The 27,874-nt window shown below is 33.0% G+C and overlaps 1 protein-coding gene across 1 annotated transcript in view; it reads left to right on the forward strand.

The window, feature by feature from the left end:
* Nucleotides 1-27,874, forward strand: part of GATAD2A (GATA zinc finger domain containing 2A) — a 199,704-nt gene that overhangs the window by 41,556 nt on the left and 130,274 nt on the right. The window contains exon 2 of the mRNA XM_051971999.1: nucleotides 16,867-16,954. The gene's annotated coding sequence lies outside the window, so the exon portion shown is untranslated. The remainder of the gene's footprint in view (nucleotides 1-16,866; nucleotides 16,955-27,874) is intronic.

A 27,874-nucleotide genomic window follows, 5' to 3' on the forward strand; every position in this document is an offset into this window, starting at 1 on the left:
TGTAATCCTTTATTTTTCATTTTCATAGGGATTTAAATGAATACAGTTTGAGATGACAAAAAGCTGGTTCTCTAACTTGGTGATCAGGGTATAGGAAAACATGTGACTTCAGCTAAATATTTTGAGACAATGCCTAGAGGTAGGAAAAAAAGAAGTCTTTAGTATAGAATTGATGTTTTTAATATGTCTTTAGACAAAAGGGATAGAAATGAAATGATAGTTTTTTTGGTTTCATTTTAGAGTATCCCACTTTAGCTTTCCAATCTTCAAAATGTAGAGGAATAGGAGGAAGTCATAGAAATTAGAGATAGAAGGGACTTTAGGAATAGTGTAATTCCATTTTACTAGGGGATTTAAGGTCCATTTAAGGTCAGGGATTAACTGAAGTGCTCTGGCTCAAGATTCAGTGACATTTAACCCATTGCCCTTTAATAGGAAATAAAGTTGGCCTAAGGAATAGTCTTTAAAAAGCTAAAATAATACATTATTCCTTTGTCATTCTCTCCTCCCATAACTTCTTAAAGTAGCAATGTTCCGTTCACAAAGTACTTTCCTTAATTTGTATGCTTTTAAAAGTCATTGTGGGCAGCTAGGTGGCTCTATAGATAGAGACCTAGGCCTGAACTCTTAGAAGACTTGTGTTCAAATTTGCCCTCAGCCCTTTTTAACTGTGTGACCCCAGGCAAATCACTTAACCTTTGTTTGCCTTAATCCACTGAGAAGGAAATAGCAAACCTTTCCAGTTTCTTTGCCCAGAAAACCCCACGGCCTATAATTATAGTCCACTGGTTCACAGGTGCTGAAAGACTAAGGAATTGAAGAACAACAATCTTCTTAAATAGATAGAGATTGTTATCCCTGTTTTGCATATGAGGAAGCAAGAACTAGAAAGGTAAAATAGTTTGAGAAAGGTATTTGGACACAAGTTTGATAGTCTTTTTTTCTGTTTTTTATCTCTGGGGTTGGTTGGTTGGTTTTTAAAATACAAATACACAGAGGCCAAGTAAGTGGCAAAAGACATTTCATTTTACAGCCTAATCAGTTTTTGTTTTTATTATCCAGATTGAAAATTCATGCTTTCCATTCATTAATGTTACTTCCATTAACTAAAATGCCCATTTTACTAAGAGATTCCCCTGCTGGCATATATGCAAAATAGCAGACTTCATAAAAAAATCTTATAGGTATCAACATATTAAGAATGTTACTTTTGGGGGATGAAAAGTGCCATCCACAGCCAGAGAGAGAATTAGCGATTGAATGTGGATCAAAAGCATAATATTTTCACCTTTTTTATTAATTGCGTGTTTCTTTTTCTTTCTTGTGTTTTTCCTCTTTTGATCTGATGTTTCATGTGCAACATAATGAATATGGAAATATGTTTAGAAGAATTGCACATGTTTAACCTATATAGATTGCTTGAGGTCTTGGGGAAGAGAAAGGAAGGGGGAAAATTTTGGAACATAAGGTATTGCAAAGGTGAATGTTTAAAACTATCTTTACATGTATTTGGAAAAATAAAATATTATTAAAAATGTCATTTTATAATATCAAAGAATTAGAAAAGAAATAATTGCTTATTGATTCAGGAATGTTTAAATAAGTTGTAATATATAATTAAATATTACTGGGCTGTAAGAGAGCAAAGCCTAGTAATATTTAAATGAACTGATGCTGAGGGAAGTAAGCAAAACTATCCATGATGATTTTAGAGTTATTATGGCTGGAACAGAAAAATGAAATTGAATGCCAAGTAATTAGAATGACTAAGATTAGCCCCTAGGGAAGAGATGAGAGTGTAAACCTTCTTTATTTGCAGATTTGGAGAATTATTGGTGTAGAAATCTGCATATACTATCCCTTTTTCTTACATCTTGGTTATTAGTTTTACTAAACTTTTTTTCCCTTTCCGTTTTTATCCCTTGATACAAGGTTTGGTTAGAGGAGGTACAGATATAATCAGAAATTGAAGATGTAAAACAGAAATTGTCATTAAAAACTCAAAATGTTTAAAGAGTGATTACTTCTGGCCTTTTAAAAGCCTTTATAACTGCATGAAATGTAGGCACTGCCACATATGTGTCCTCTAAGGTATTGGAGCTCTTTGATATAGTATCAGTACTCAAAAGGAGAGCTGAATCTTAACATAAGAGTAGATTAAAAAAAAAAAAAAAACAACCAATGATACACCTTTTGCATATATTTATTGTGGTATTTTGATATGAGATAACAAATAACTCATAAAATGATGTTTCTCATTGCATTTGAACATATAATAAAGCCAACTCATGCTTATTTCCTGGAAAAAAAAAAAAGAGCAGATTAGGAAAAGTGGATAGGGTGTGGGGTTGGTTTATGTTGTTTGTTGTTGTTATTGTTTTGATAATCAAGGCAACTAAGGGACTTGAACAAATCAGAGTGGCTAGATTTTCATGGTATACTATAGTGAATCTCCATATCATTGTTAAAATTATAAGATAACCACTAAAGTCGTTGTTTTTTTATTTGTTTGTTTTGTTTTTTAAATACCTGGTTGTGATGGGAAGATGTTCTTGGGCTTTTAGAAGCCTTGCAAGTAAGACAAACTGGCAAGTCAGGCACTACCTGGCTGGAAAGATTTTGAATATGGATTTGTAAATATGCTGTTGTGGAAGACTAGCCTGAGAGATTTGTAAAAATGCAGGATACTGTAATTAGAAATTTCATCATGATGTGCTATTTTTTTTGTTGAACATAACAATTCACAATGGCAGTACTTTTAAAAAAAAAAAAAAAACCTTGAAATTTTTACCTTCCTTTTTCTTCTCCCTTTTACTCTTCTCCCTTCTTACCTTTTCCCCTCTCCTTTCAACTTTCCTGGAGTGACTTTAGAGTGATGTTTGGAGCTCTTCTAACATTATAGTAACATGTTTTTAGGGGATCAAGAACCAATTTAATATTCAAATAGATGGTCTAAAAATTCTAATTTTTACTTAGCATCTACTCTATGTTCTTTATACATCATTTTGTCTCCTTCTCCACATGTGAGTGAGGGCCATTTTAAAATTTGCTTTATTTTTTGGGTTGTGAACAAAGAATTCATCAATAAGTACTGGTGGTGAGCTTAGTGTTTAATTGGATTGGTCCTTGGAAAGTAGATAGCCTGTTTCTATGTGCTTTTCAGCACAATAGAACTTTTTAGAGTATATGCAATGCTGGTTTAGCTTCTGAGAACACCACTTAGACATCTTAAACTCAGCATGTGCAAAACTGAATTCATTATCTTTTTTACTACAGTTTTTCCCAGTTGTTGAGACCCAAGCAACCTTGTAGTTATCCTCAGCTCTCAGCATCTCTAGAAGATGCCTACTTCTCTTACACTGCCTGGACCCTGATAAAATCACTTTTCACCCCATAATTGGACTATTGGAGTAGCTTGCTAGATTTTGTCTGCTTCAAGTTTCTCCTCATTTCAGTTCATTCATTCTTCTCTTAGCTGTCACCTTGATTTTCCTAAAGCAAGATTCTGACTATGTTACTTACTCCTCTACTCTTTAATTTATTCATCTCTTTTGCTTTTATTAATCGACTATTGTTTTTTTAAAAGCTGTATTTATTTATTGTTTCTTGTTATATGGTTTAAAGATAGTGCGTTCCTCTTTCATTCCTGTTTTTTTTTGTTTCCTTCAGTAAAATATAGATTTTTTCCTTCAAATAAATATATTGCCATTTTTTTCTCTGTAAAGACACTGATAGCACTAAATATATAATTTAATTTAGAAATTGTTGTCATTTAAAAAACTCTATTTGTATAAGTTCTCCATGAGCACATAAGTATTTCTTGACTTAAAGTTCTTTCAACTAACAATTCATTTTTCAAAAAGTAGAGCATTGTTTCTTCAGCCCTTTAAACTTCTCCAGCTGAGAAATCAAATTATATTTTGTATAAATGTACTGGTTACTTAACTTTGCAAGGAATATAAATGTAGCATAATCTATTCTAAATTACTGAAATGTTGCTTTGTCCATCATAGTGTTTTATTGCTGTTTGTTATTATAATATTGCTTTGTTGGACACTGTCTGAAAGTATTTTTTAAAAAATAAGTTCAACAAAACCAATTAATACATCGATCCCATCTGACAACATATGAAACATTGTATATTTTTACCTCCCCTACTTCTTCAAAAAGGGGAGAAATAGATTTTTTTAAAAAATTTTTTCTTTGAGCCTGGTCATTATAATTTTACAGTATTCAGTATTTAAAATTTTTATTTTTATTTTTAACTTTCATATTACTATATTCCTTATTTATATTTTCCTCCCTTTACTTTATTTTCCGTCAATTTATACCACAGATCTTTGAAGAAATAATTGGTGAACATCTAGGAAATGATAATTACAAAGTACTAGGATCACTTTATCGAAAACAATTCATTTCAGGCTAACTTTTCTTTTTGGATGGGATTACTAGACTAGGAAATAAATGGGGACAATGTGACTATAAAGTAAGTTTTTTTTTTTTTTTAACAACAGAAGGGTTTATATGTAAATATATGTTTCTGTTATGTACAGTTTATTTTTTAAAAAATTTAATTCAACATGTTATTTCCAGAACTGCTCTACTTAAATCTTTTTCCTTTTGAACTTTTCAGCTTTTTTTTTTTAAATGAAATTCTATTTTCAGATCTGCATTTTATTCTTCCTTCCTTCCTGTCTCTCAATTGAGAAAATAAGAAATTTTCTATTTATTAGAAAATAAGACTCTTATTACAAACATGTAGTTCAGCAAAATCCCACATTGACCAAGTTAAAAAAAAAAATCTCTAAATCTATATTCTTGAGTTCATTATCTTATGATTGGTTTGGTAGCAGGTATCATTTTGAGTGCTTTGAAATGTTTGGCCATTGTGATGATTAGTTTCTAAATCTTTCAAAGTTGTATGTCAGTATAGTATAACTTATCCTGGTTCTGTTCATTTCACTTTGTATCAATTTATATAAGTCTTCTCCGTTTTCTTCAAAACTATCCCCTTCATTTCATTATTTTTTACTGCACAGTAATATCCCATCATGTTCCTATGATATAACTTAACTATTTCTCCCTGAATGAGTGCAGTTTCTAATTTTGATACCACAAAATGAACTTCTATAAATGTTTTTGTACATATGGATCTCTTTCCTCTTTGGAGTATAGCTCTAGGAGTGGCATTGCTGTTTGTTTAGATTTTGATTTTTAACAAAACTTTTGAAAATATCTTGTCATATTCTTGTGGAGAAGACAGAGATTTAGTAGATAATAATATAGGATGGATTCAGAACTAGTTGTTGATTCATTGTCAGTATCTCATGGGATTTGTTGTGGGACATCCTGGGAATGTGATTTGACCCTATACTTCTTAAAATTTTTATCAATGACTTCTGGAGAAAGGTATAGATAACATGCTCTTGACATTTTCATATGACACTAGGCTGAGAGGAATAGTAATATAATGAAAGACAGTCAGGATCTAAAAGAATTTTGACAAGAATATTTCACTGAATCTAATAGGATAAAATTAATTAGGGATGATGAGTTTTTTAAAAATCTACTTTACAGTTAAGGCATGCTGTTAGCTCACAATTTCTCTGATAATGTTATAAATGTTTCCAGGCATAATAAGTAAGCAGTATGGCATAGCAGCCAAAAAAGTTAACGAAATCATTGGCTGCACTAAAATACCTGATAGTTCTACATATTCCCCTCTCTCCTTGTTCTTTGAGGGCAGAAACTAACTTTTTGCCTCTTTTTTGAATCCCCACTTCTTAGTATAGTACCTGCATATTGTATGATTGGCACTTACACAATTTCTAGTTTTTTGATATTACCAAAAATTTCACCAAAAATACCTCTATCTTTGACTTCCTTTGGTCACACACACACACACACACAAACACTTGTGTACCCCCCAATAGCATTTCTTCTTAATATTTAGTGAAATTGTATCCTCTGGCTGCTAATCTGTTTGACAAACTGCCTATTTTCATGTCATGGTCTCTGGTTTTTTGTGTCCTTAAGTGTATTTTATAGTGGCCTCTTCTGAACTTTTCTTGTGGTTTTCTTTAAAAAAAAAATCTAGTGTGATTAGGCTACCATATTTCATAAAGATCATAAGAATCACAGAAGTTTAGAAGTAACATTTAATAAGGATTTAAATATAAAGAAACAGAGGCTCAGAGGTAATCAGTTACTCTAAAATAAGATTTGTAGTAGTGATTCAATTGGAATTCAAATCTAATACTTTGGATTTCAAATATGTTTCTGTTTTTATCTTATCACACTATTGGTTTATTCCTATGATGCTCCAGTGCAAAAACTACCTTTTAGCTGTTTTTTTAGTTCCATTGAAGATATAAAACTAATTGCTCCTTGGAATCCTTTTCTTTCTCTTTAATTTTACCCATGTCAGATACTTAACTTTTGGTTGTGTTTATCAATTTTTCCAGATACATGTAACAACATTCACCTCTGTAAAGATCCTGTGTTCCAAATTTTTTTCTTTCTCCTCCTCCCCCCTTTCCCCTCTTCAAGACAAAAAGCAATCCAACATAAGTTAAACATATTTCCATCTTTGTCCTGTTGTAAAAAAAAAAAAAAAATCAGATCAAAAGGGGAAAAAAGCACAAGAAAGAAAGAAACAAACCAAAAAAATGAAAAAAATGTATGTTTTGAACCACACTCAATCTCCATAGTTCCCCTCTCTGGATTTAGATGGCATTTTTCATTTCAGATCTATTGGAATTGTCTTGGATCAAGCATCCATCACAGTTGATCATCAGATAGTCTTATTGTTACTGTTTACAATGCTTTCCTGGTTCTGCTCACTTCACTCAGCATTAGCTCATGTAAGTCTTTCCAGGCTTTTCTGAAATCAGCCTGCTCATTCTTTAACAACAATAATATTCATTACATTCATATACCATAATTTAATCACCCATGCCTCAAATAATGGGCATCTACTCAATTTCCACTTCCTTGATTCTATTAAAAAAAAAAAAAAAAAGCTTCTACAAACAGTTTTGCACATTGGGTCCTTTTCTCCCTCTATTTTGATCTCTGGGATATAAATCCAGTAGTGACTCTGCTGAGTCAAAGGATATGCACAGTTTTTTTTAATTATTTGGGCGTAGATATTAGCAGGTTCTTTAAAAAAAAAAAAAAGTACTAAGTCAGTGAAAAGTTAGGGCTTTAAAAAAAGAAATCAGCTCTTGTGAGGTCCCTATTGATGCCTATTTTCATTGTAGATTAGTGCTTGTAGAAATCTTAGAATGTAGAACAACATTTGAGGCATATGATTACTAGGAAGTTATCTAACTGAAATGCTTCATTTATAAATGAACTGTGATCTATAAAATCAGTTTTTTGAGAAATATTTGAAAATGGCAATTACCTATTTTGGGGCTATCAGAAATATCAGAAATTTTGAGAAAATCAAAAATTTGAGGTTTATTTTATTCTTTTAAAACCAGTTCATGGTTTAGTTCGTATTTGGATTTGTGTTAAACTTGGAGAATTAACTGCAGTGTAAATATGTAGAGACCTCTAGGTGGCACAGTGGATAGAGTGCCTACTCTAGAGTCAGGAAAACTCATCTTCCAAATTAAAATTTGGCCTCAGACACTTTAGTAGCTGTGTGACCCTGAATAAGTCATATAACTCTGTTTGCTTCATCATCAAATGTTTTGGAGAAGGAAATTACCCCAGTATCTTTTCCAGGAAAATCCCAAATCAGGTCGTAGAGTTATTTCAGTGAAATAACAACTGAAATAAGACTGAACCTGTTAATAGATTTTTTTTACAACATATAGAAATTTAGAACTACAGATATGTGTATTTGTATGTAGATAGACATACACATATGTCTTATGTATATATACATACACATATATGTAAGACTCTCTGAGAACATTATGTGTAGAGATGTGACATTGTATGTGTGTCATATTCATTGCTAATACAGAAAGCACAGATGCAATCCACTAGAAAAGAATTATTAGATGGCATTTTGTATTGTATGGAGGCAGAAAATTTTTAATTAAATAGATTCCTCTGGAAAGAAGGGCAACTGCAGCACATACAAGACAGACAGTGGTCCCTAAGGTATTGGATTTTTTTTTTAATACCAACCAGCTAATGACTGTTTAAGACAAGCAACATCCAGCATTAGTAAGTACAGAAAAAAATATTTATTAGAAAGAAGTAACCACTTACCATCATTTATTTCTGAGTTTAAAAAAGAGATTTGAATGTGTTTCTAGATTTTATATTTCACTTTTATATTTGGTGTTAAATAATTAATTAAAGGATTTTACTTTCTTAAAAAGAGCTTCATATACAATCCCTTAACTATTGTCATATTTTCTGACTAATAATGTGGCAAAATATTAGAAGGCTTTAATATTACAGTCCCTTCTAGATTCCCCAAATTTTATTTACATCTTTTCTTTAAACAAGTTGTATATCAGATTTATAAAGGAGGAAATAATTTAGAATTAAAAAAAAATTAAGACTGGATTATATGAACTTACAAGGAAGAAAAAGGCAGAAAGTTGTCATGGTCTCTTTTCAAGCATGTCTTTGTATTAATGTAAAATCAAGGCTGTCTGTAAACATTTATCAATACCAATTCAATATTCCTTTTAAAAAATGTAATTGTTTTATTTTTCTAGTTATACATATATGTTAACTTTCAAAATACACGTTTCTTGATGTATTTAACATCCTCAAGTATTTAACTATAATATTTGAAGGATAGGTACTCTGTCTTTGTATTGTTAGGTCATTGAATTGAATAAAAGTCAGATTATACAATTGCTTCTAATAATATGATTTTAGAGAATACCTCTTAGTTTACAAGCAGTGTATGTTAAAATAGCCATTAGTTATAAAACAGTAAGCATCTTGCAATTAGGAGTATATTTGAGAATATTAGGAAGTATTAATTTATTCATAATCACATTATAACAGTTTAAAATAAGATTACTGTCTTCTGATACCTCCCATAGTTCCTATTGTGACAAAAATCATCTTTAAGTTTTTTGATATGTTATAATCTTTTTCGGAGATGATCTGTGTTCGGGGGGGGGGGGGGGGGGGGGGAGAGAGTGAGGAGTCGAAGACACCATTATCTTCCCAGTCACCTAACCTAGCAACTTCAGTGCTAAATGTACATATCCAATCTGCCCAATTTTGATGTTTCGGCTATCATATATCTCGCATGTATTTCTATCCTAGTTTGTATCCTCATCATGAATCACTTTGACTGTTGCAATAGCCTTCTGATTCTTTTTACCTTGTCTCCCTTCTCCAATTCATTCTTCACTCAGTTGCCAAAATATTTTTTTCTAAAAGATTGGATTATTGTCACCCTCTTACTCAATAATTTCAATGACTCTTATTACCTCCTTTATCAAATATAAACTCTTTTGTTTGCCCTTTAAAGTTCTTCATCATCTGACTTCTTATTGGCCTAGTCTTCTGACACTTTTTTCTTATTCCCAAGCACCATTATTTGGCTATACTTGCCTGTTAAACCAACTTAATTGATTTTTACATTGTGCCTTGCTTTCACTCATTCTTGGAATATTCTCTCCTTGCCTCAAGTCTCTTAGCTTCCCTGACTGGTTTGGTTTTCAAAACTCAGTTCAGATCCCACTTTTTATAGGTAGCTTTTTCAGAGAGGTATCTTGCCTATAAAGAGCTGGCTCCTTGAGGACAAAGGTTCTTTTTTCTTTCTTTCTTTCTTTTTTTAAACTTGTATCTCCACAATTTAGCACTATACTTGGCTCTTAGTAAGAGTTGAATAAGTGCTTTTGATGCATTTCATGTTAGTCTGATGGATTAACTATTGTCTTCCTACTTTGAAGGCCTTCTCTCACTTCTGTCTTTTTTTCTGGGCTCACTTCAGGTTGCAGTCTCTTTGCCTGCTTTAATCCATTTTCATAGTACATCTCTTGTTTTTGCTTATCTTTGTATAATCTCCCAGTAGAATATTACTCCTGGAGAGCTTGAGTTAATTTTCTTTTTTTATCTTGTCTCCCCTTTGAGCTGAAAGGGTCAAAGTTAATTGGCGCTTAATGTAGATTGACTGATTATAATGCAAAATAAGGTAGAACATCTTTGTGTCTTGTTTTCCTATTAGTATGTTACAGTTCCTTCAGGGTTATATACTATGTCTTTATTAACTTGGTGTCTTTGGTATTCTGAGAGTATTTAAAATAATATTTGTAAAAAGTTTGGGCCACATAGTAGGTGGTATGATAAATGCTTATTTGTTTCCTTTCCTTGATATATCTGGCACTGTTCTCTCATGTCTGAGTGCTTAATAAATGTCAAATTTAGTTTCTTTTGAATTGATATCCTGTCTTTGGCCCTGGGAAACTCAACAAATTGAAATTATGGGGGAAACATTTTAATAATTAATAATAATAATAATAATAATCTAAGGAAGATTTTTCTAACAGTTTTGAATTGTCCACCAATACGAAGCTCACTGACACTAGAGATGTTCAAGTAGGTGCTGATTTTAATACTTATGAAATATTTGAAAATTGCAATAGATGACAGATGACCTTGGAGTTCAGTTCAGTTTGTTTATGATCTTATGTTTTACAGGGGCTTATTTCATCTATTCTGTAGAGAAAACTGCAGTTTATTATCTTGTTCTTTAGCATTCTGGAAAGCAACTCAGACTTACTTAGCCCATGACAAGACAGGCCAAATAAGTCTTTTAATTGCTACTAATTGTCTTATGTTGTTCAATATAATGTTAAGACATGCCAAAAAAAAATTGAACCTGTTCCATATAATTTTAATATTTGGGTGGGGTTTGTAGAATTGTTTGTTGGAAGCAGTGGGTTTTTTTAATACAACTGTTCACTATTTTTGCTCGAAAATTGTCTTGCAAAAAAAGTATTTCTCACATCTACAAACTGTGAATTGCATGAGAATCTGCTTAAAAACAAAATCTTCCTATCACAACAAACTTTTGGCAATTATGGGTGAAAAAATGAAAGCATAGATAGCTGATACTGGAAATAATGTAAATTCCAAATAAAAATTTTGAATCCAGATAGGTTGACTGATAGGTTTCCTAAATATCTTTCAGATTAGTCTTCTTTTATTAAAACATTTACGTCTTAGGTTCTTAACTTGGGATATATGACTCAAAAGCGTCCATGAACTTGATTGGGGGAAAAATGACATTTTAATTTTGGTATAATTGGCTTTTTTTGTTTGTTTGTAATTCTATGTCTTTTATACATTTGAACACAGTATTCAGAAGATTCCATAGGCTTCGCAGACTTCTAAAAACATTCTTGAACAAGAACATAAGAACAATTAGGAACTCCTAATATCTGAAAACTGCTAGACCTTTCTTACCGACCTTTTCTCTGTCTGCAGAGGAAATTACTTCATAACTCTTCAGCCTTCAAAAACAAAACAAAACAATTCCAAACCATTGGCTGATAAATTCCCTCCTCCTTTGCTCTCCATCTCAAAACCCTTCCACAGCATAATCATTTCTTTCACCTTTATTGCTTGTCTTTGACTGTTTTCTCCAAGAGCTTACCCTTTCAGTCATCTCCTTTCTTGTCTCCAATATCTTATCTGTTCTTTATTTTTCTTTTAGCATAAATAAACTTAGAGCTTACCCATTCTTAATAAAACAAAACAAAAATAAAAACAAAAACCCTCAATTGACCCTATCATGTCATCATATCTCTTTCTTTCATAGCTATATTACTGAAAAAGAATAACTACACTTCCCCATTTTCTGTTCACTTTTTAATTTTCCATTAGACTATTCACTTCACCAATTCACTTTTTTATTTGAGATTATCAGTCATTTCCTGATTGCTAAAATCTGATAGTCTTTTTTTTTTTTTAAATCTCACTCTTATTAATTTCTCTATAGCTCTTTACAAATGTCCATCATCCCTTTCTGACAGCCTGTCTTGATACAGCTCTTTCTTTCAAATGTTACTTAGCTTACTCTTTCTCAATTTCCTTTGTTGAATCATGATTTACATCATACCCTCTGTGGGTTTTGAACTCCATGGGTGTGGCCTGGACTAATGCTTTGAATTATAATTAATACTCAGATCTGTATGTTTAGTCCTAAACTTTGCTGGAGCTGGCATAGTGTATCAGGTATAGAGTTAGCAAAACTTGAGTTCAAAGACTCTTCCCAGTTAGTTATATGACCCTGTGAAAGGCATTTAACTTCTCTCTGCTTCAGTTTTCTTATCTATAAAATGGATAATGGATAGCACCCATTTTCCAGGGTTGTTGTAAAGATCAAATACGGTTATAATTGTTAGTATAGTGCTGGATACAGAGTAATTTCTGCATAAATGTGTTCTCTTATTATTTCCCCAACTTAACTTCCTGCTGGGACATTGCTTTCCAAATGTTTCATAGGCATCTCAAATTTATTGTTTCCAAAACAGAACTTCTTTTCATTTTCTTTCCTGTATCTATCCCTTCTATCCTAAATGTTTAATACTTTCTTTGATTTGGCATTATTACCTTGAGGGAAAAAGAGTAAGATCTAGAGAGTATTTATTGGATACTTGCTATGGGCTAGGCCTCTGCTCTCAAAGACTTTACATTCTAATGGGAGAAGACTTGAATAAAAAAAGGAGTCAGAAAAGAGGTGAGGGTGGAGCATTCCAGTGACTTGGAATCCCTAGTAGATAAGGCAAAAAGAAAAAGTTCACCTATCTATCAAAGTCCAGTGTTCCAGGGGTGGACCCTAGTTTTATCTTCCTGAGGCTCTCTATCCTGGCCTCTTGTATTATCTCCTTCTTGGTCTATTTTTCTTCAATTTGTCATCCAAGATGTTCCAAATTAATCCTTCTAAAGTATAGTTCTGTTTGTGTCATTTCCTTAATCAAGAATCAGAGCTCTGGCTCCCTATTGCTTATAAGATAAAACAATATCAATTAACAAACATATTAACTTCCTCCTGTGTGCCAGGTACTATATTAAGTTCTAGATAATATGTATAGAGTTTCACAAACTTTACAGTGCTATATGTGAGCTGATGATGATAATGATGATGTTGATGCTGCCTGACATTTAGAGCTCTTCACATTTTAGTTTCACCTTATTTTTCTTTTTTCCCAGTCTGATTTTCTAGGATTAATTAAAATTTCTTCCCCTGTGTGAATTTTGGTCATGTCAAACTGACCCAGGTTCAATATTATCTCCTACTATCATCAGTTTGCATTTATTAAGAAATTATGTACTAGCCAGGTTGTGAAATGAAGTCAGCACTAGACTTTTTCATAGACTTCCTTCTCCTGAGTGATTCTGAGAAATCATTTAATTGATATCTGCCTCATTTTCTCATATTAAATGGTGTAGTATTAGCACATAACCAGATTTGTTGTGGGGATAAAATGAGGAATATTTGAAAAACACTTTTTAATCTTAAAGCTTTACATTAATTCCTACTCCTGTTATTATTACTGTTACTACTACTCCTACTACTCCTACTTAATACTGCTTTTATCATCATCATCATTATTATGTCACTTTGGTAAACCCTGAGCATGCAAACAAAAAGTAAAACTATTCTTTCATAGAGTTCATGTTCTGACAGAGTAGACAACATGCATATAAATAGGTGTAGAGTGCATGGATGGATGGATAAAGTTGAAAGATGGTAAGGGATATGGATCTTAAGAAGTAATAGGAAGCTAATTAATGGAATCTGTTGGAAGTCTTGGGGTGAAAACGAAGAATAAGTTTCAGAGTAATAAGGCTTAGGGATAAGTAGAAGGGTAAAAAATTATTTTCTGATAAAGGAATTTCCTAGTTATTAAAAGTCGAATGGGAACATCTGAGCATGATGATGTCAAGACGAATGCTTTCTTCTCACTTCTGCCCTTAGATTTTTAAAGTTTAAACATTGACTTACCTTAAACTGATGCTGAGCAAAACAAGTAGAACCAAGAATATATTGTACACAGTGACAGGAAGAATGTGCAATGATCAACTATAAAAGACTTGATTCTTCTCAGCAATTCAGTGATCCAAGCCTATCCCAATAACTTTGTATGGAAAATGCCATCTGCATCTTGTCAAGTGAGAGAGAATTATGGAGACTGAACATAAATCAAACATGTACACTTTTTTTCCTTTTTCTTCTTTTTTTTTAATGTGGATTTTCCCTTTTGTTCTCATTTTTATCTTCCAACAGGATCCATAAGGAAATATGTAAAAAAAAAAGATTAAATTTAGCCCATTAAGATTTAATACAAGTGCCACCTTCTATGGGAAAATTTTTCTGATATATTCCACCTTTTTCCTCATATTGTATTTGTGTATATATTTGTTTTTTCAACTCTTAGCATTGTATGTTGCAGGTGTAAGGAGGAGTTCATAGTAAACTTTTCAACTATTTATCTTTTTAAATAATATAAGCTCTTTGATTCAATAACTTTCTAAAAGTCACATAGACTCTTGAGGCAGAATTTGAATATAGGTTCTCCAAGTCTGAGTTTTTGGGAGTATTACGTGTCTGAGGCTGGGCTAGGGCCAGTATTCTATCAACGGGACCATCTAGCTGTTCCAGATCATTCATTATTTATTTGAAAGTACATGATCGGGGAAGCTAGGTGGCCCAGTGGATAGAGTACCAGCCCTGAAGTTAGGAGGATCTAAGTTCAAATCTGCAGACACTTAACACTCCCTAACTATGTGACCCTGGCCAAGTCACTTAACCCCAATTGCATCAGCCCCCCCCCCCCAAAAAAAAAAAAAGTACCTAATCAATTTCTAAGTATCATTATATTTGATATGTTTACATTTGGATCTTCTATTCCTAGTAAAGTGTGAGCTCCTTAATGTCATATAATGTGTTAAACTTTTTATCTTCCTTAGTGCCCCGTGCTTGATACACTAGTAGGCTTCTTATAAATGTTAATTTTGAAGGAGGAAGACCTTGCTATTCTGCTCTGCTTCAGTTAACACATGATATTCTATTTTTTCACTGTTTCTCCATCACTGTTCTCCTTCAGGAAGAAAGAAAAGGCAACTTGCAAGTTATAGGATGCTAGATTTAATTAGATTTAATGCTGGAGAATGAGGACTAGATAGGTGAAGTAATTTGCCCTTATCATTTGGAGAGGGATCTGTGGCAAATCCAAGTCAGCAATTACACGGAAACTTATTTGGGCTTTTAAGGATATGTGAAGATGGGGAAGGATAGCATTGTTGGAATGTGAAACTCTGAACTAAGCAAGAAGATAGAAAATTAAATGTATCAGTGTGGGGTGGAGTAGGGGAATGGGAGAAGGGAAACATCCAAGAAAGTTGGGGAGCAGACAAAAACTGTCTGGTTTTTGTATTCCAGGTTTATAAAGCCTTCCATACAGTAGGTTTAATAAGTGCTTATTGAATTGAAAGAATAAAAGAAAGCTCACTGAAACACGTGCCTATATATATAAATTTAAAAAAACCCCTTGAGGGCAGGGGCTGACTTCCCTCCCTGCTTGTGTAACACATTCCCTTTCCTCCCAACTTGTTTTTCTTTCTCTAGGATCTTCACAGAACTTTACACATATCAGACAGTTGATAAATACTTATTGAGTAGAACTGATCCCCGTTTGAGCTTAAAGAACTCAGTGATAAGGGACTCTCTACCTTATGAGATGTTTTTAATAATTCTTAGGAAAGCATTATAAGAAGTCAGTAAATTTTATGTAGCTCTCGAAAACAATATATTTAGAGTCATTAGTTATTAGTTTTAAAAATAAGTGGGAGATTATTCTCCTTCATAGCTATATTTCAAAGCTATTATTCATAAATATATTAATTATCTTTAATTTGAGAGGAAAAAAGTAATTTTATCCTGACTTCTTGTTAGGCTGCCCTGAAACTTTTGTAAAATGTTAACTGAAATATTGGTGTTTGTTTATTGTGATCATTCGTTTTTCCTTAGTGAGGATACAGAATAGTATCCTGAGTATTACATTTAGAAGATCCTTAGAAAACATTGCAAGTAGTATAGTATAGTAAATAGTCTGAAGTCAGGAGTCCTGCTTTGACTCACTTGTAGGACTTAAGTCATGTGTTCCATAGGCAAGTTCTTCAATACCCCCGAATCCCATTTCTTCCATTTGTAAAAACAAGTATTGTTAATAAATACTTTTATTGATTATATATCTGTGTTGGGAGAAAGCTTTTTTATTATTGAAGGCAAGTCCCATACTTAATATATCTGGAAACCCAGTCCCAGAGAATATAAGTGACCTGCCTAAGATCACATCTGGACTTAATTTAGGAATAGGAACTAGTATCCAAATACTAGTAACATCTTCTATTGAACTGCATTTCTCAGTTTCATCAAAATCTCTAGACACTCATCATCCTGCAAGAATTGTGAATCTTGCAGCTCCTTATGATCTCCTCTGCCCTTGGAGTTTTCTGTTGAAAGGCTATCAGGTAAATGAGAGCTCCTTTTTTTAAAAGGAGATAGTTCAGGACAGCTATCTCATCATTTCGCAGATAGTCTGTCTTCTTGAATTAAAGCATGCTGTTCTCTTCTACCTCCCTCAGTTTCCCTTTATATTGTGAGTTCCTTAAGGGCCCGTACTATCATTTGACTTTTTTTTTTAAATTACCAGTGTGTAGCACTGTACTTGACAATATAATAGGTGCTTAATAAATAGTTGATTGTTGATAAGACTTGTAATCTAATCAGTAGAATTTCATTATCTACTATATATTTATAATAAGTAAATATATGTATACGACCAGCAAATGAGAGGTAGTGATTAGAATTTAAAATTGCCAACAATCTTTGCATCAAATTCAATTATTTTTCTTTTATTTTAGGTTCAGCGACAGGCCAAAGTTATCTTCTCTTTTGGATTTCATATATGGCCAACTGATGTAGCCAAGAGTTACAGCACACAGAAGTCAGGTAACTAAATGAAATCAGCCTGGTGGTAGTATCTTGATTTTTGTGTGTGACTATTTGTAGTATTTACCAACGCTTTTTGTGCTGAATAGCAGAAAATTGCATATCACCAAGAGCCATTGGTCACACTTAGTGATTTGACTGTTTTATGTTTATTGTACATTAAGTAATAAATTTTCTACTTTTGTGAGAATTAATAACTTGTTATTATATTTTATTAAATTGGCCTAATGGTGATGGAAAAATCATTAACCTAAAAGTCAGAATATTTAAGTTCTAATCATAGTATATATTAACTTTAACTTCTGTTTACCTCGACTTCTACAACCAGGAAATAGAATATACTAATATGTTTTGTTTATCCAATTTAAAAAAAAAATACAATATCATGGCTTAGAGTGTTGAAAACTGAGGATGTATTAAAATAAAAGTGGAATGGGCTGCCTTAGAATGTAGAAAGGCCACTCCCCAACTTCTAACTCCTCCTCTCCCCTTCTCCCCCTTTTTCCTATTTATGATCTTTGAAAAAGATCTTAGATGACCATTGGATTAGGATTAGGGATTCTTAACCTGGAGTGTGTGAACTTTGGGGGAAAAATTTATTTCAGTATAATGGATTCCTTTTGTAATCCATTATATTTTATTTTATTCATTTAAAAACATTTTTTTGATTCTGTGTTACAAATCCCTATTTATGTCTGAGGTCACTTCTTCAGGTATTATATGTTTCAACTATTTTTAACATTCTCTTGACTTCAAAAGTTTTAAAAATTATTAAGATATTTTTTCAGTTTTTATTTTTACTGTAATACTTCTTGTCTAATGGAGCCATTAGCAGCTGTTTTAAATTTGTGATTCCCCCTCCCCCCCAATAAGGTTTTGTACCTTTTATGCTAAGCTATGTTGTTATTGGTTTTTAATTTTGATAGTTTCAGCAAGTACATTTTGTTAGCTTGAATAGATTAAAATGGCTAGACTGGTTTACACAAAACCAAAGAAGATACTTTTGAAAATTTAAGAGTAAGAATGAAATTAATTTCACTGAATGATGTTGGCCATACTTTATATATTGGCTGTCACAACATCATTCAACCTTCTTTACTTTTTGGGAAGTGCCTTAACAACTTCAGCCCCCACCCCCTTTGATAGTCTGAAGTCCACTGAAATCTCATCCATTTCTACAATTTATTTTAAAAGTCAGTTTATTGTTTTGTCTTTATTTGTTGATACTGTAGCCTGATTCTTCTTCCAGTGACAGCCTAGTTTTTGAAAAGTTTACTTCAGACAATGATGGCGCTTGTCAGCTTCCATTTTGGTAAAGAACCATGTCATGCTCTTAAGTAAATGCTGCTGGGGCAAATGTGAAGAGCCTGGCATGCCAAGTAACTGTTCTGGGGCATCCAGCTTGGAAGAAATTGATCCCTTTAGTGTCTCACAAAGAAAGACCTATCTATGAATGAGGGAAGGGGAGCCCTATATTATCACTTAGTAATCACTGTTTATTAAGAGGTTATTTTGTCCCAGGCAATGTGCTAAATGCTAGGGGCACAAAAAGAAGCAAAAGACAGTCCCTGCTCTCAAGGAGCTCACAATCTGTCAGGGAAAAAAATACATAAATTTATACAAAAGAAGCTAATATACAGGATAAATAGAAATATTAAAGGAGGGAAAGTACTAGAATTAAGGGAAATTAGGAAAGTCTTCCTATAGAAGATTGAATTTTAGTTGGGATTTAAAGAAGCTGAGAAGGTGAGTAGTTGAGGGGAGGAGGGGAAAGGAGAAAGTATTCCAGGCTGAGAGGATAGCTAGAGAAAATAAATGTCAGAAACTGAGAGATAGAATGTCTTGTTTGTGGAATAACTAGGCTGTCAGTCATTGGATGGAAGTGTAGGTGTTGAGGAGTAAGGTACTAAGAAGAGAGGAAAGACAGGAAGAGGCTGTGTTATGAAGGACTTCGAATCCTAAACAAACATTTTATATTTGATCCTGTAGGCAGTAAGGAGTCATTAAAGTTCATCGACAAGGAGTAAGGGGAAGTAGTGGGGGGGGACAGTGACATGATTGCATTTTTAGGAAAATCACTTTAGTGACTGAATTGAGGATGGATTAGAGCGGAGAGGGATTTGAGGCTAGTTGTTCGATCAGCAGGCCATTTCAGTAGTCCATGTGTCAGGTATTGAGGAAAGATGTGAAATATGAGGAAGGGAATATTTTTGGAGAAAGATGAGTTCCACCACTACATAGCATTTCCAGTCCCTCTGTTTTTGTCCGCTTGCATTTTTGATTTCCTTCATAGGTTAATTGTACATTATTTCAAAGTCTGATTCTTGTGCAGCAAAATAATTGTATGGATACATATACATATATTGTATTTAACATATACTAGGAAACTGATAGAGTGCTACAAATCTTGTTCAGTAAAGACAGTTATTATGCCAGAATACTGTTGCCTAAGACAAAATTAGAGATTTTGAGATTATTTTGTCTATTAAGAGTTTATTTTTTGGCAAAATATCCCTTAGGGTTTTCCAATACTGTGAAAATACATGCTCTCTGCTTTAAGTTGATAGAAGAATTTATAAGCATCTTATTCAACTATATCTATATCAGGTCTGTTTTGATTCAGAGTTCTTACTACTGCAGTATTCAAAATAGAATGAATATTGTCTTTTATCTTGACATAGTTTAACATTTTATTGATACAAATTTCTTTGTGAATGTTTTCTAGACAAGTCTATGGCACACTTCATGTCTATAGTATTTTTTGCAACTGCTTGTTCTATCAGCTTCTTCACATCCAGAATCTACCACACAAATGCCAACAACCAGAGTAGCTTCTTTGATGGGGCTTTGGGATTGGCTGATTGTGTGTCTCTGGTTTGGCTTTATCCCACTGTAGGGAGAGATGGCCTTAATTAGTTTCTGCCCATCCCCTTCAAAGTTGCTAATTCCCTTTCTAATTTTTTCTAATTTAGTTTTCATTCTTCCCTCCAACCAAGTAAAAAATTTTTAATGCTTACATTTGGTTTAAAACAAATTTTTTTTTAATTCTTAAAAATATTCTGTCTCTGTATCTTAATAAGAATTCCAGTTGTGCTTGTGCTCAAACTTTTATTTTGAGGCTTTGTTTGTAGGTATTTTGGGGGTGTGTGTGTGTGTGTGTGTGTGTGTGTGTGTGTGTGTGTGTGTGTGTTTTCTTGAATGTCCCATCACTATAATGGCTTTTTCTGAAAGAATTCTTTTTTTGATTTTTCATTTGTTAAATCTGCATCCTGAATTAAGAATTTGTTAAGTTTGGGCTCTGCACACTTTTGTAGATAAAGTGAACTGGTTCTGCTGGTTTCTTGGGTTGGAAGAGTGGGGATTGAGTGTTGTATTATTCTATTATCTTTAAAACAGCTTAAGCTGAGGATTTACCAATTTTCAGTAGTACCAAAGTGGTGTGATTCTGGACAACTAATTGTTGCTCTTTTGGTATGATCTGAGCAAACAGACCTGTGGATTTGTGCAGTTTGGAGTTTTAGTAGATTGCTGCTCATCTCAGCCATTATAACTCACTTCGGTTTATAGAACTGTAGGTTCTCCTTAAGTCTGGAATTTTTGCCCTGGTATTTTTCTACTGGCTTTAGCTTGGGTTAAGCTGAAGCTGAGACCCTGCTCTGCCCTTAGTATGAGAGCCACATAGTCACTACTTGGTTTTGAACTGATCTTTTGCTTGGTATGCAAACTAAAGCCCATAAGCCTTCCTTACCCTGGAACTTCACTCTAAATCTACCCTTTTCCTCTTCCTCCTCCACCTCCCCCTTTACATGCGTAAAGATGTTTATAAAAGATCACTCTCTTCTGATCTTGAGACTTCTTGCCTTGGTGTACTGCCTCTTCTTTTGTCAGAAAGCTTTGTAGAGTCGATTTTTCTCTAGATCTTTTTGTTTCTTTGTGCCAACCTGAGCTAGAAAATGATCGTTTTTTTTCCTTGGAATTCCTGATAAGGGTTCAGTCTGGTAAATTTTCTAGCTTTGGTTGTAAGAGTTAAGTGGTGGGAATCATCTGTACTTATTCCTGCTACTCTGCTATTTTGGCTGCATTTCTTCTATGACCTTTTATACCCTGTTTTGAGTTCATTTAAAGCATTGCATCATGTGTATGAGATGCTAGTTGAAACCAAGTGTCTGCCATATTGTATACCAATTTTTCCGACAGATTTTGCTATATTGTATGCCAATTTTCCCAACAGAGTTTACCCAAGAGGTTGGACTCTGGATTTATTTGAAACTATGTTATTATATTCAGTTGCTTCTGGTTCTTGTGTACCTAACCTGTTACACTTAGCAGTTTATGTATTTTTTAAAAATCCAGTATTAGATGTGATAATAAGTATTGCTTTGTTAGTAATGTTTGAGATTTAGTATTATTAGGTGCCCTTTCTTCCCACCTTTTTTTATTTCTTTTTCTAATCTTGACTTTTTCTTCCAGATTAATTTCATTATTTTTTAAATCTTAAGGTGTAATTTGATAGCATTATCATTTTTATTATTTTGGCATAGTTCAACTGAACACTTACTATATTTCTAATTGTTTAAACCTGACTTTTTCTATAAAGAATGTTTTGTAGATGTATTCATACAATTTTTTGTATGTTTTGTTATTTGGTCACTCAAATGTCGTCTTTAATTTTTTTAAGATGCTTTTAAGAATAAGCAAATAAAATGGATATGTCAAGCATATAATGAGTTTAATCATTAATTTTCAGAGCTTCCCTACTTGTCTATGCTATTTTCCTTTTTTCTAAGCTTTTTATTATTTTTTTCTTTTCTCTGCACTTAAAGAAAAATTCTTTAGTACCCTTCTCCTTCCTTAAAACTACTTCTTGACCATTAATTTCCATTGTAATGAAAAACAAAGCTCTTTGGTTCCTGTAGACCTGTGATAGAAAGTACCATGCATCCAGAGAAAGAACTATGTAGACTGAATATGGATTACAGCATATTATTTTCATTTTGTTGTTGTTGTGGTGGTGGTGGTGGTGGTGGTGGTGGTGGTGATGGTGTTTGCTTGTTTTTATTGTGTTTTTTTTTTTTTTCCCTTTTTGATCTGATTTTTCTTGCACAGCATGATGAGTATGGAAATGTATTTAGAAGAATTGCATATTTGGCCTTTATTGGATTGCTTACTGTTGGAGGGAAGGGGAAGAGAAAAATTTGTAAGCTTTTGTTTTAAAAAACAACCAAACATGCACAGTGAAGAAAAAAAATTTCCATGTTAGTTGTGTCTAAAAATGTTGTATGTCATGCATCACTTTTCTGTCAAGAGATGAGTAGAATGCTTCTTCATTATCAGTTTTCTAGATTCATTTTTGCATTAATGAGTATTTTTGAGGCTTTCAAAGTTCTTTTTCTTTATAATGCAATTGCTTTTGTTTACATTGTTCTTCTAGTTTAAATAATTAGGCGAACTAATTTTTTATCAATTCATACAGGTCTTCACAGGTTTCTCTCGAACTATCCATGTCAGTTTTTTATGTTGCAATAATATTCCATGACAGCCATAATTTTTTTTTATCAGTTTCTTTATAGTTGATCACCTTGTTAATTTCCACTTCTTTAGTACTGGTTAGTCAACCATTTTCAAGTGCCTGCTATATGCTAGGCACTAATAAATTCTGAAGATATAAAGATAAAAAGACAGTTCCTGTTAGCAAGGAGCTCACAATCTACAAGAACTGCTATAAATAATTTTTTACATGTGAAAATTTTTTACTCTTTCTTTGATGTCCTTCAGGAAGGAACTGGCTAGCTAAAGCATTAGTATGATAAATGCTTACAATATAACAGATACTGTGCTAAAAATACAATACACAAATTTTACAGTCACATCCAAAATAAAAAAAAAATTTAAAAAGTCTCGGCTCTCAAGGAGCTTACATTCTAATTTTGGAAGAAAAGACAAAAAATGGAGCCAAAAAAAGGGCAAGGTACAAAAGCAGTCTGGAAAATTAGGAATTGTGCTAAGTAAAAAAGATGAACATAACTGTGAAAGATACTTTTCCAGTAACGTTTTTAAAGAATTCACCAATTGAGGGAAGATGCAGCAAAAATGAAGATTACCAGAAAAGTTCTTTAAGTTGAGGTAGAAAAGTAGTCTAACAAATGAGGAACTGAGTCTCTCACAATTTTTTGACTTTCAAAGCATTGTTTAAAACTGTTGGTCATAAATGAGTAGACCACTTGACAATTCCACCAGCAATGTTTTAGTATATCTGTTTTCCCTTTATTGGCCAACCGTCATTATTTTTTTGGGGGAGTGATATTTTCAATCTAATGAGAGCCTCGGTCTCTTTTAATTTGCATTTTTAAAAATATTAATGATTTGGAGAATTTTCTTGTTGTTTGATAGTTTGGCTCTCTTCCTTTGAAAGCTACCTATTAGATGTTTGGACAGTTTGTGCTGAGGAATGGTTCTTAATATTGAATGAATTCCTAACTTATTTTGGATATGAGCTTTATCTGAGAAACTTGCTGAAAAGATTTTTTCCTAGTTAACCATTTATATGCCTTCTAATATTAATTGCATTGGTTTTGTGCAAAAGCTTTTAGACTTTATCATTAAAATAGTCTGTCTTAATTTATCACTTGTTTCATCACAAACTCTGCTTTTAATAAATCTAAAAGGTAATTTCTTCCTTGCTCTTATAATTTGTGATGTCATCCTTTATGTGTCATAGTTGTCTCAATTTGGAGTTTGCCTTAATGTATGGCACAAAATGTTGGATTATACTAATTTGTCCCAGATTGCTTTCTACTTTTCCTTACAAGTTTTGTAACGTGTGAATTTTTACCACAGTAGCTGGAGTCTTTAGGTTTATCTGATAAATTTACTTGTTGTCATTCCAATTCTTATAGCCTTCAAACAGCTAAAGTTGTTCTTTATGCTTGCCATCACTTTTAATTCCTCTGCCCCTTAGTTCTTTGCCAGATCATATTAGTCTTACACTAGTCACATTCCCTCCCCCCCCCCCCCCCCCCCCTTTTTTTTTCACTCTTTGGTGAACTATTTCATTCCTACTCTGTGCTCAGTTCTCAATTTTCATACCTCTTTATCCTCTTAACCTGTCTCTTCTTGACAAAGCTCAGTCTTGGATTATTCCCAGCATCTGCTGCTGAGGTATATGTATTTTATTCTACAAATTGCAGAGCTTTATCTAAATGTTAGTTGCTTCTACTTAACCTATTGTTGAATGGAGTTGGAGAATATAACAAACTATAGCTGATTAGGCTCATAACAAATTTATGTTATATAATTTCAGATGGGCTCTTACTGCAGCAGAGCAGTCTTTTTATACTTAGTTAATAGATTCACTATACTACTCGCCACAATGTCTTTTCCATACCTTTTCATCCATTCTCAGACTTTGTGTTTCTCTTCCTCTCTTTACCCTCACAGCTGGTTTTGGTTTATATTTCACTGAAACAAATGAAGCTGTGAACTTCCTCTTCTCTCTTTATCTCATATAACTCAGATGCAATCCTCAGCGAAGCAGACATTATTCTTCCCCAGGCAAAACTCTTTATGTATTCAAGTATATACTATTTTTCATTCTCTGGTAGATTGCTGCTTTTATCATCCCTCTTCTTTCACTAATTTTTAATTTCTTCCTTCTACTGATTACTTCTCCACTACCTACAAACATGCCCCATGTTTCTCTCATCTTCAAAAAACCATTCATTCTGTTAGTCTTATTAGCCCCATACTCTTCTCTCTGTTTCATTATTATAGAAATGGCTTGCTTTTGGTTTAATCTAGATACTATTTACTATATTAATAAACATTTTATTTGTTCCTGTGCTTTTTAACAGTATGTTTATAGTTTATTTTGAATTTAGTAACTACCAAAAAAAAGGACACTTACACATATAAAGAAAGATCCTATATGAAAACACGAATGAATATCTATTGAATGCTGTTGCTTTTTAGAATGATGACTGTAGTAGTCTTCTTTCTTACTTCCTGTTGGCTTTTGGCTGAATTCTTACTTCTGAGGTAGAAGATATGGTAGTTTCTGTTGTTGATGGTGGTTTTTTACTGTTTTTTCTTTTTCTTTTTTTTAAGAGTGATATTTCTACCCTCTTCTCTTTCTCCCTCCTCCTCCCTTCCCCGCCAGAGTTCTAAGGGACCTAGATTGTCTGCCTCTATTCAGGCATCCACCTCACTATGTACTATAGGTTTTGTTCTTCTGGTTCTATATTTTATTCTGTATCAATTCATGCAAGTCTTCCTATGTTTTTCTGAACCTCTTCTTTTATCATTTCCAGTGGCACAAAAGTATTCCACTAATGCTTATATTATGAGTTGTTTGGCTAGTTCTGTATTTTTCAGTATTCTTAACATAAAGCCAGAAGTGCTGTGTTTTTTTTTTTTTTTGTCAATATTGTTCTGCATTCATTGATATTATTGAGATTTTTTATTGTTTGTGTAATTATTATAGTCAATCAGTTTTATAGTTTTTTTCTTTAATATTGAACCAATCTGGTATAAAACCAGTCTTTGTCTTACTCTATCTTGTAGCATTTGCTAAATTTTACTTAATATTTTCTGTAATGTTGCTTTATGGGTTTTGGTTTGGGTATTTTCTCTTTTCTCATATTTTCTGTCTTTGGCCTTTCTCTCCAACTTAACAGTTCCCTTGACTTTTCTGGTGTAATCCATTTGACAGAGCACTGTTGATTTTTATCATTCTGCATATCTGAATTTAATGGAGATGCTTACTTTTGACTGTTTAATAGTTTTTCATCTAGATTCTGGTTCTGTACTTTCCCCTCCTCTCCCTTCTCTCCCCCCCCCCCCCCCCCCCCAATTCCCCCTTATACTAAGTTATTTTTGAGAGCTAGGTTTCTCAACAATTTTTTTACCTGGTCATCAGATTACCTTGGCAACTCTGGGTATAGATAGTGGTGAGTCAAAGATAGTCATATATTCTTATCTAAATCATTTAACAGATTAAACTTCACTTTTCTTATCTGTAAAATGGTAGTATTAGATTAGTTGATTTTTGAGATTGATATATGGGTTAAGTCATAATGCACTTAGGTGGATTCAGAACTATTTGAATGACTGTATTAAATACCATCATTTAGTTTGTCATCTTGAAGAGATTGCCCCAGGGCTTGTTTTTCCCCCTACCATTTTTTTGTTTGCCCTACCATTGTTTATCATGAGGTTTAGTTGCCATGCTTTGCAGAAAACAGGAATCCAAAAAAGGAGAGTTAATAATGATTTCTGCATCAGGATTGAAAAAAATCTTGAGTTAGAATTGATGGACTAAGTCTAATAAGTTGAAATTTAATAGTTAATTGGAAAATCCTGATATGATTTCAAAAAATAAAATAAGTCTTGTAAGTGTATGATGGAGGAAGTATAGTCAGACAAATAGGAGTTTTCAAGAAGAGATTAGATTGCTTTCTTGTGTCTTTTGTGGAGATAATTCCTAATGTCCCTTCTCTCAAAATCCTTAAATTAATGAATTTTTATTTCTGTTTTCTCTTATTCTATATAATTTTAATAATTAACTGGTAGCCACTCTTTACTTTCTAAACCATATGACTAGAAGGAAGTTTAGTTTGTAAGAATTGATTTTTATTCATTATGTCTGCTGTCTTAATAAAGATAGCTTTTTCAAGTAGTCACTAATTGAGAAAGTACCTGTCTATATAGGATGAATGATAATGAGTGGAGTTATTCTTTATATTAGCGCAAGGAAACAGAAAGTAAAACAGTGCCTATATTTTTTGTCTATTGATCCCATTTCCATGGCTTCCCAGTTTTTACTTACATTGTTAAAAATTTTCAGTGCCCATTTTTATTTAAATATTCTTCACTGTCTCTGAATTATCAATCGTAGGTACTCGATAACTAATAGTCATTGCCTTAAAATAACCATACAGAAGTATGATTGCCCCCTTTTCCCATACTATTTTGTTATTTTTACACAAGTATTATGGCATAATGTCTGGAGCTGATACTGAAAACCATGAAGACCTGGATTTAAGTTCTGCCTCTGATATCTACTGGACATATCACTTAATGAGAAAGTATTGAAAGTGTCATTGAAGATGTGGATGGACTTGCATTGGTAGAGGCAGTTTTGTTATCCATTAACAATTTCTTTTGTATACCAATGTCCAAGTAACTGTTCCTATGCTATAGCCATAAATAGAGATTATTTTGGGGAATACACTTTTCTAAGCCTCCTCAGGAATCTTGACTTGGGTGGCTTGGGTCACCGCTGCGGTATTTCGTTGAAAACTAGGCACCTTTACCAAGAATTTATACTGGCTGTGCTGATTGCTTCCATTTATTTTAGAATGAGAATTGTATAATTCTCATTGTTTGGTTTAGGATCTTAAAATTTTTTAGCAGAAAGAAATTTTAACCATCTAATCCAGTACACCTCATTTTCACATGAAGAAACTGACCTATATAAGGTACTCATTATTAAGGTAGGCTGGTTGTTTTAAAGCTCATTTTATAGGATAGAATGCAGCTCTACTTCATTTTACAAATTTTCCACCTGCTGGATTTCATCTCATCTCTCCTCTCACCTTTTTCTGTATTGTCACTCCTTGAGAGTGATTTTTTTTTCTTCTTACCTCCAGCACTTAGGACAATGCTTGGCACTTAGTAGGTATTTAATAAATATTTATTGCTTTTAAGGAATATGAGGATTAGAGAAAGAATTTTCCCTTAAAAGTTGATTTTCAGTGTAAGAATAAAGTAAACTGAAATAAATCATATTAGATTGAAGAATATAATAGAAAGAATACTGGATTTAGGAGAACAATAGGACCACATATCAAGAGCTAGAAGATACTTCATTGGCCACTGAGTCTACCTCTATCATTTTTACAAAGGAGGAAACTGAGACTTAGA

The sequence above is a fragment of the Antechinus flavipes genome, chromosome 1 (genome assembly GCF_016432865.1).
Source record: "Antechinus flavipes isolate AdamAnt ecotype Samford, QLD, Australia chromosome 1, AdamAnt_v2, whole genome shotgun sequence".
NCBI lineage: Eukaryota > Metazoa > Chordata > Mammalia > Dasyuromorphia > Dasyuridae > Antechinus > Antechinus flavipes.